Source organism: Elephas maximus, chromosome 2 (assembly GCF_024166365.1).
Source record: "Elephas maximus indicus isolate mEleMax1 chromosome 2, mEleMax1 primary haplotype, whole genome shotgun sequence".
Classification (NCBI taxonomy): domain Eukaryota; kingdom Metazoa; phylum Chordata; class Mammalia; order Proboscidea; family Elephantidae; genus Elephas; species Elephas maximus.
Genome location: NC_064820.1, coordinates 103,928,506 through 103,938,571, shown reverse-complemented (window position 1 = coordinate 103,938,571; position 10,066 = coordinate 103,928,506).

Below are 10,066 nucleotides of genomic sequence, written 5' to 3'. Positions count from 1 at the left end.
AAGTGAATGTAGGCATAATGGATGCTGAGTTCTTTCCCCTTGGGAAGCCAGTCCCTCTCCCTCCAGGTGGAAGGTTGGAAAGCCTTCCCGGTGGAGTCTCACCAACCCAAGAGGAAAAGACTTAAACACTCTGACATCAGAGTTTTCTCAACTACCCAGACAAACCATCTTGCAGCAAAGCTCACAATTATCAGTCCCCAATTACAGGATAAGAGTTTCCAATCAGTCTTTTATTATCTTATGCTTAAATGTGATTCAGCAACCTAAAATCACCTGAGATCTGAGGAATGCCTTTACCATTACAGAGAGAAATCTGAAACCAAGCAGGAAAAAAGAACTTGGTGGCCTATACAAATGGATGAAAACATCAAAAAAGCAAAAAACTGGCATCAATATTCTCAAAGATATTGAAACCATGAGAGAAGAACAGAGTGCTATAAAAAAGGAACACTCATAAAACAAAAAAGATTTCTTGGAAATTAACAATATGCTGGCAAAATAAAAACTCACTGTGGGGGCTGGAGTATAAATGAGCATATTTGATTAGTGAAATAAACCATAGGACACCAATACAGTGGATAACGATGCAACCGTTAGAGGTTATGCTGACGGATAGTTATTGACATAGAAAATATAACTGACAAAAATTTCTCAGAAATTATAGCAAAAAAGAAAAAGAGATGTAGAAGAGAGAGAAAAAATCATTTTTAGCTATTGTAGACAATGATTTGATGGAAGTCTTTGAAGGAAAGGGGATATTTTAAATTATATAAACCAGCAGATTTTGTAGCATGAGATAAAGTCAGAGAGGAGTCCAATTTCTAAAAGGACTTTAAATGTTAAAGCATGGAACACAGTAAAAGCCTATTCCCAAGTGTCAGAACACCAAGGCACAGGCAGCAAGTACTAGAACGTTATTAGTGATCCTCCTAAATTAAACTGGTTTTATGCTCAGTGCCGACGAAGTGGAAAGTCTGTTACATGAGGCTTATTGGAAAATCATGATCTCAATGTACCTATTTTGATGAGAACTGAAGCAGCATAAGCCAGAAATGCAGTCAAGTGCAAAGAAAGTCCTCTTTATGTAAGCCTTTCCAAGAGAGGGTGAGGAGGGGTAAGGGCTCCAGCCCTGTGGATGCCTCTATGACTTCTTTGATTTAGCCAAGAGAAATTGGTGATCAGCAGACTTAACTTTCTGTTACCTTTCAGTCTTGTATTTGTAAGATTCATTTGGAATATCCTGGAGGTTCTACGTATTATCTGGTGATGACAGTATTTCGACATGATCGAGTACACTCTAGCAAAATGAAATGGAGAACTGAGATAATTCAGAAGAAATCCAAGGGCAATATTTCACTTCCCCTAAATATGTAGGTAATTGAGACTAAAATGTTCTTAAAATTATCTACTTTGCTTTACTTCTAGTCTTAAACTATATCTACACCTTGCAGCCAGTGAAACCCTATGGATCACAATGATCCGATCTGTCACCAATCATGGGAATGGCCCAGCAATGGAGGGTGTTTCATTTCATTGTGCATGGAGTTGCCGGCTGACTGGACAGCAGCTAACAACAACAACATGCCTTGCAAGGGATGCAGAGCAGGCAATTTTTAAGTAAGTTCGATTTATGTATGCCTTGTGGGATTTTATTTTAAAATGAGTAGAGAAATGCTCAGGTTTATCATGCATAAACTCATTTAGTTTATTGCAAAGTAGTCATGGAACAGCACCCAGGTAAGACCCCAAGGCATTCATTTAGACCTGGAGAATCGGGGTAGGGTAAAGTTAGTACAATGAAAGTCCAAATTTTCAGCCTTTAATAAGTGGTGTTGGAAGGAAGCCTTGACCAGCTGTTCATCCTCAGAGGAGACCTTTCATAGCTGGGGTCGGAGGTCAGTGATGGTAGGCAGGATCTGCAACAGAGACCCCAGCTATCTCAGTGTACCGACAGGGTCAGACGCTCAACTGACAGAGAGTCGTTCTGCCTCTACTTACCTCTTGTGGGAAGAGCAAATGCTGGGGGGATTTACCATAAGGTCTTTCACAATAAGGGTCTATTGGGGGTGTCCATTTGCCGTTGCACCAGGGTAACTCACATCATAATGAGGAATGCACATTGGGGTGTCACAACAAAAAGCTCTCTACAAAGTAGTGCCTGGTAAGATGAAAAGTTTTTGTTTTTATGCCAGAGAAGTTATTTGTCAGTTTAGATTGTTTACAACTTAGTTTAAATGCTCAAGTTGCAATTACACGTTTCACACATAATGTGGTTTGGGATCGCTGCATTATAAGCATACAATGCACTGTATGGCCACAATTACTCCTTGATGCCCAACAGAATCGCATGGCAGACTTTCAGAATACGTTCATGCTGCAGCTTCACGCTCCCCTCAATTCAATCACAATCTCTAGTGTGGGCCAACCATAAGTATTGTTTAAAAGATACTCAGATTATTCCTATATGCAGCAAGAATCGACAACCACTGACAAAGATGGCCAGATACATAACTCAGGTTAAAAAATAACTTGAAGCCTGTCCTTTGGATTGTTTACATTCTTTAAAAGCTGGTAATTGCAAAATATCTACTTTCTTCTAAGCTAAATAGATACAGTGTCAAGATAAGCAACCACACTTGGTTAGTTTAAGTGGTTTCGTATTTTGCACTTAGCTTTCTTGTGTAGTTTTGCAACACTTACCTGAAACAATTCGGGGGTTGGAGCAGGAAGTGGGGACTGATAACGTCTTTCTTGGAGTACTTGACTGGCTTCAAGCAAAAGATCAGCATAAGTAAGCTTTCTATTGGGTAGTAAGGATAATAATACTTTATCTAGTTCTGCATCTTCATAGGAAAGACTTTAAAACTTTAAAGTCAGACATTAAATTTGAGTCTAGCACTAATAAGCTCTGGAAACAAGCACGGACTGTTTTACTCTTTGTGAGAGGGCCACAGCCCTACAGCGATGCATGAGCAAATGATCTCTGCAACCTAATGATTATCTTCCTAATTGGCTCCAGGAAAGTTTATATATATATATATATATATATATATTTTTTTTTTTCTTTGAGTAATTACTCTGTTTTTTTCCCCAGGTTCAGTGGCATTTTCTCTAAAGAGATAAAAATAGAGCCAGCCTAATCGTGGAAAATAACCTCAGGCAATCTATTTGAGGTGCTAAAAAAATAAAAAGAAAGAAAAGAGAGGAGAAGGAGCAGAAGGAAAAGAGGAAGAGGAAGAGAAAGAAGCAGCAGCCAGGAGGAGGGAGCCAGCATTGTAGTGGTGGTGCCCAGGAATCTACATTTTAAACAAGCACCCCAGGTGAGTGTTATGCACAATGAAGAGTTTGAAAATTATTGATCTACAATATGCTGGGCACTAATGCCGGGGATGCTGTCCATTCCAACTCATTTATTTTTCAAACTTCCAGTCTTACCAAAGCAAGGAAGAGTAATAATATTTTAAGACATTTAAAGCCAAGGATATAGTGTTTCTGGAGTTATTCTCCAACAAGAGAAAGTTCTGTTTGATGCAAAGCCAAGAAGGTGACAAGAGAAGACAGATCAATAATCATGAGAGCTAACCATTACTGAGCACTTGCCATATGTCAAGCCCTCTTCTAAGCAGTTGAGAAGATTTAGTCACATTCAATCCTCATACATTATACATTATATGCAGTATTATTTCCCGCATTTCACAGATGAGGAAGTTGAAGCTTTAGGAGGTTAAGTAACTTGTCCTAGGTCACAATGCTAGCAAAGGGCAAAGAGGATTTAAACTCTCAAATGTTCAAACTATTAAACATCAAGTTATTCCGCATAAATGGACGGTAGAAGCATTGCAGACTGAAGTTCTAGTTTTAGCTCTGTCAGGTTAATTATGTGAACTCTAGTGGCCTAACCTGCTTGTGACTTAGTTTATTCGTCTGTGAAATGGGAATGGTAATGATGCAGTAAGATGCTTGTATGCCAGTAGATGTAGAACCCTTGTGAAAAATATAAAGTAGTATATAAATGTCAGTTATCATTACATTGCTACAATCATGGCTCACGTGGGTTGGATTCAATCATCCCACGTGGAAGTGAAGTAACTGCATTACTTTTCAATCACACAGAGACAGAATCACAGTCTGGTTCTAATATCAGGACAGCAAGGTGGTAAACATACAAAGATGCCGCCCTTTGTGTGTCTCCTGATCTGACCACTCCTGAGGCTGAATAGTGATCACACTGAGTCCTACTTTCACACTTAACATATTTTCAGCGGACTTAACAATATCAAGTCAACACAGCTCCTTACTTTTTTAAGGTGCCTACCTTTAGAGAATGTGTTTGGAGGGAGCAGTCCTCTAGCTCTCCCTGCTTCCCTCAGCCTAGTCCCTGCTTATCCCCCATTATGAAATCGAATGTAAAGTCTTGAGAAGAGGAACTCTCTGGTACACAAGCCAGGTGCTTGAAATTAGCTGTGTGAGCCATGGGCTTCTTCTTTCTGCATTTCAGTGAACTGGAGATAATAAAATATATCCTACCTCTTTCAACAGACTTATAGGAAAAATCAGTTAAGAATGTATACAGCTATGATAGAAAAAAAGAAAATGAGATGGGAAGGGCAATGGGAACTAGTGAGTAGGAAAGTGGAGAGACAAGTGTGTGACTGAGTGTCTGACCTAGCCAGCTGTAGGCTCTGAAACCATCTCCCCCACCAACTGCACAGACAACCGCACAACCTTCCCTCATTCCAAGATGTGAAACACATCTTTATAACACACTGTGATGTAACTAGGGTGCTAGTCTCTCAATAAAAATATCATTTACATGCACTGGACAATGTCGTAAGTATATTACATGTATTAACTCTATGACGTAAGTCGCTATTGTATCCCCATTTTATAGATGAGGAAACTAAAGCAAAGAAGTATCAAAAATGTGGTCACAAGTCCCCAGCTACTAAGTGACACAGCTAGGATTCAAACCCAGGCAGTCTGGCTCCAGCCTGCTCTTGTCTCTATGCTTACTGCTTTCTGAAATAGCGTCCATCTAGAGTTTGGACTCAGTTTGTTGAATGGTGTCATTCTTTTGGTCAACTCTCAATTAATCTTGCAAATAAAAATAAAGCCATTGCCTCTGCTTTTTTCCAGCCACAGAAGCGCTAGGTAAGAAGGACTTGGACTGGCAGCCACTGAGCCCTTGAAACACTTTCACACACCCATTTTCTCCCAGCTGTCTCAGGGCCAAACTCCCTCATTTATCATTTGTAGGTTTGTCCCCACCCTAGGTTCCTGATTCATTCAGACTGGAATGTCAGAAGAACTTAAGTACCTTTAAATTGCCCCCCTGGCCCTGCTGCCATCCTCCGCATTCCAACACCCACAGTCCAAGTCTTCTCCAATTTCACGGGCTTAGAATGAACTCTTGCCTCCTGTTAGTCTCCTCCTGCTATATAACCACCCAGTCCCAAGATAAGGGACCTGATGGTCTTTGCCTCTCTTTCTTGCTGGGAGAAATAGCTATGGCTGCTGTGAAGCCAAGTCTGAAGAGTATAATAAAAAGTCTGCAGAAGGCTCTAGGGAAGGGACTGAAGACACAAATGATCAGAGGAGAGACGTAGATGCCATAACTGAATCGAGCAAGTCAGGCACAGGAGAAAATTTTCTTGAAACACTTGATCTGCTATGTTTTGTTTTCCAATTTTTGATACAAATAGGTATTCCTGAACTTAACTCTAAAAGGAAAAGGCAACGGGGTATACGTGATTAAAGAAACTCACTTTATTTCAGTGTCTGGGAGGGGTGGGGCTGACTGTTGCTGTAAGGGAATTCAGAGCCACATTTTCCAGTTTTTCAAGAAAATCTAGAAAACAAGATTTTATGAAACATCTCCTGAGTTTAAGTATCAAAAAGTAATTTTGATTTTTGAAGTACCGTGCTGTGGACCAGATTCTGCTTTAGAAGCTTCGTTTTCTCTCTCCACTTGGTGGTGGTGGTCAAAGGGGCCCGGGAGGGTAGAGCAGAGAGAAGCACCTGAGAACCGAGTTGTCTCTGCTGAGATGTGAAGCAGTTTAAATTGTTGCCTCAGGATCAACTGTAGGATCAGTCGCCTTGAGACTTTTTTCTAGAAGGTGACACCGAGGGATGAACAGTGCTGGATAAACCTAACTTCAACTTTACTTCTTACCTATCTCCAGTGAATGCTGGAATTAATATGCTTATTGTTTAAATAAATGTAATCCTTGAAGGATTGTATTGAAGTTGCTGTAAATAGGGAAAATGAGGCTTTCTTCAATTATCTCTATTTGTGGTTAAACAAGTGGGCCAAACTTGTATCCCAGACATGACAAGCAAGGAATACAGTCAATAAGACTAAAATGCAATACCCTGACATGTGGAATAATAAGCAGTGAGGATCACAAATACAAATGTCCGTGCAGTTGACCTTATTTTCTCCCCAAAAATATACATTTGGAAAATATTAGCATATTATGGTTCTTACTATGATTTCAACTATTTTTGCCTTGAATTATCTTTTTTAAATGGTAACTTTATAATGAGAGACCTGGCAGATACCACCTTAATCAAATGATTAAAGATAACCTCACCAATACTTAGACATATTGGCATATTGTACATCTTGACAAAATACACTGAAAACGGGGTAATATCATACTTGCCAAAAATGTGTAACTCCAAACTGACCATGAGAAAACATCAGAAAAAACAAAATTAACGGACATTCCGCAAAATAACTGGCCAGGAATCTTCAAAAGCATCCATGTTGTGAAGGAGAAAAAAAGACTGAGGAAATCTCCCAGACTGAAGGAGACTAAGCAGACATAACGAAACTCAATGTGGAGCCTCGGTTGAATTCTTGACCATTAGAAGAATATTACTAGGAGGGTAGGTGGAAGACCTTAAAGGCCTGTAGGTTAGTTAATAGTACTGTATCAGCATTAATTTCCTGGCTTCAATAATTGCACTATAGTTACATAAAATATTAACTTTCAGGAAGCTGAGCAAAGGGTGTACAAGAGCTCTGTGTACTGTATTTTTTTGTAAATCTAAAATAATTTCAATGTAAAAATTAGAAAAAGAAACTACTATGATTTTTAATAATCCTACACCAAAATCTATTTGGAAAAAATTTAAAGGATTTAAATCTATGGCATGTTATATTTTATTTTTGTCTAAGTTAACTAATATAACATAGCTTTATTTTGAATGCTGAATGATGCTTACATGTATGAGCTTCAGGAGAAATAATGTTCAGAATGGGATAATATGAAATGTGATGCCTACCCTTTGCTTGCTTTCTACCTGGTGATAGTCATGGTGATTATTGTTTGTTTGTCAACACCTTTTTTCCGCTTCTTATCATACTAAACATTCACCCCACATTTCCTTTGGGGAATTGCTTTTTCCTTACTGAAATAATGATGTGGTTGCAAGTCACAGTAAAGCTATGCCCTCCACTGACTTTCAAACACAAGTTTGGTCACTGACCTAAGTTTGGCAGATCACAATACTAAACTTCCTGGCTACTATGATTCATCTAGGGTGAACATATGGCCCAAGCCTGACACTTGGAGTTCTCTGGGACTCTTTATACTGAGCATGGAAAGGATGACCTCTTTTTCTCCTTAAGTCATTACGTGTAGGGAGCATTGGTGATTCAATAGTAGAATGCTCACTTTCCACGCAGGAGATCTGGGTTCCATTCATTCCCAGCCACTGCATCTCATGTGTAGCCACCACCCCTCTGTCATTGGAGGCTTGAGTATTGCTATGATGCTGAGCAGGTTTCACCAGCGCTAAGATGGACTAGAAAGAATGACAGCAAACCATTTCCAAAACTCAATCAATATAAACCCTATAGATCACAACAGTCCGATCTGCAACTGGGCATAGGGATGGTGCAGGATCAGGCAGGCATGAGGTTGCCATTAGTTGGGGGCCTACTTGATGACGGCTAACAACAACAACGGCATCATGAACTGTAAAGCTGTGATTCCAGAAGTGCCAATAGTCGGGTACTTTACCCTGTGGAAGAGCCTAAGAACTACAAATGTACAGAAGCTGTGAAATGCAGGGTGGGGGAGGGGGAGAGAATGGGGCTTTTGAGCCTGGAGTAGAAAAAGTAAGAAATAGTAATCTGTCTTCAAAGTCTGAAGAGCTGTCATGTAGAAAGGGGATTGAGACTTGTCAGTGTGGTGCCATAGGATAAAAACTAACATGCTTGACTAGAAGTAGGTAATAAGGAAAGATTTATGTCATTATTAGGAAAGAAGCTGTAATCTGAGTCAATCCAAACAAAAAAATGGACTGCTTACCCAATGGGCTGAATTACCCAACTACTTGACAAGAATATTATTCAGGAGTGCTGTGTGTATAAAGGGGTGCATCACCAACTTCAATTGCATATGAATCACTAGGAAATTGTATTAAAAATGCAGATTCCAATTCAATGGGTCTGGTGTAGTGGCCGAGTTTAAATTTCTAACAAGTCCCCAAGTGATACCTGTAATGCTGGTGTGTGGATTGCTCTGAGAAATAAGGAACTATATGAATTTTAAGGTTTCTTTTCAATACTGAGAGTCTACAATTCTCATACAAAAATACACTTCAAGTTGCAGAGAAAGCAATTATATAATGGATTTCCCATACGAAAATGGCAGTGTTTGAGAGTAAAGAGTAAGCAGGAACATCGAGTGGAAGCAGAAGTAGGGATACTCTAAAACTTACTTGGTAAATGTATATTTTAAAATAACCTGTTCTAAAGAAAGAAAAATTTTAAATAAATATTTGTATATAACTGTATTTAATTATTCATTGTAATTAGTAATGACCAATCATTTTCAGTAATTGAAACTAACTAGCACTCATTGTTTCAATTTTAATAATTTGATTTACATCTATGTTACATTCAAGATTTTAAGTGCTTCTCTAGTCCATTCAACAAAAGTTCCTCATAATTGTTATCACCTTCACAACCTTTCAGTGTACAATCTTTGCTTAGTTATTCTTTTATGCCCTGGTTGGAAGAAGAACCAACCAAGTTGGCGATTAGCCAGCCATGATAAGCGTCACTTTGCATTCATTGTTCTGGCCTCAAGGAAGTGAGCTCAACCAAGCAGTGTCTCTATCACCTAGATAACTACGTCAGCAACCTGTTGCTAGAATTTCCCTTTCCATAATGGATTTGCTTGAAGAGTTCATATTCTAGGTGCTTAAGTAACATAGCAAGTCCATCGAAATTTCACCATGGAAGGAACGATAATGAGAAAGTCAGTCAAAAGCTCCTGGCAGGTGTATCTTTAGGTGGTGGTCCAGGTATCAACCTTTCTCTATATTAGACACTTCTATCCATTTGTGGCAGAGTAGGTACATAACGACTTTTTTTAAAAGGCATGTACATTCTCTAATTTAGAATTTCAATATGATTTTGGGATATTTGACATATAAAATTTAGGTGAATTTTAAATCTATTTGCATCATCATATGAAATTCCACTGGTAAATTTGTCAAGGAAATAAAAAGAACTGTTAAATCATTTAAAATCAAATGCTGCAAATTTTTGAATGGCTTTTTTTTTTATGAAAGTATTTTAAAAATTTTTATTCCCTATATGTGCAAACAAAATTTCTCGTTGATAGTAACTATCAAGGCTCTGAAGGGATTATCATTTAAATGTCTTGATTAGAAATAGAATGTAGCCTTCCAAGCATACAACCTGAGATAAGAATTTATGTTGATGGGAGCATGTTCACATTTCTCAATGTAAAATTGTTTAGATTCTATTTTAATATATTGCCCCAAATGTATTTTATTTTTCTTAGAATTATATCATATAAAGAAAATGTAATGAATTTCTTCACCTTATCCCATACATTGTTGTTAGGTCATGTTGAGTCAGCTCCTACCCATAGTGACCCCATGTAGAAGAGAACAAAACACTGTGCAGTCCTGCTCTATGCTCACAATTATTGTTATGCTTGAGCCCATTGTTGCAGCCACTGTGTCAATCCCTCCCACAGACTCCCCCCAACGCCCCCGCCCCGGTTTACCCCAGTGTGCC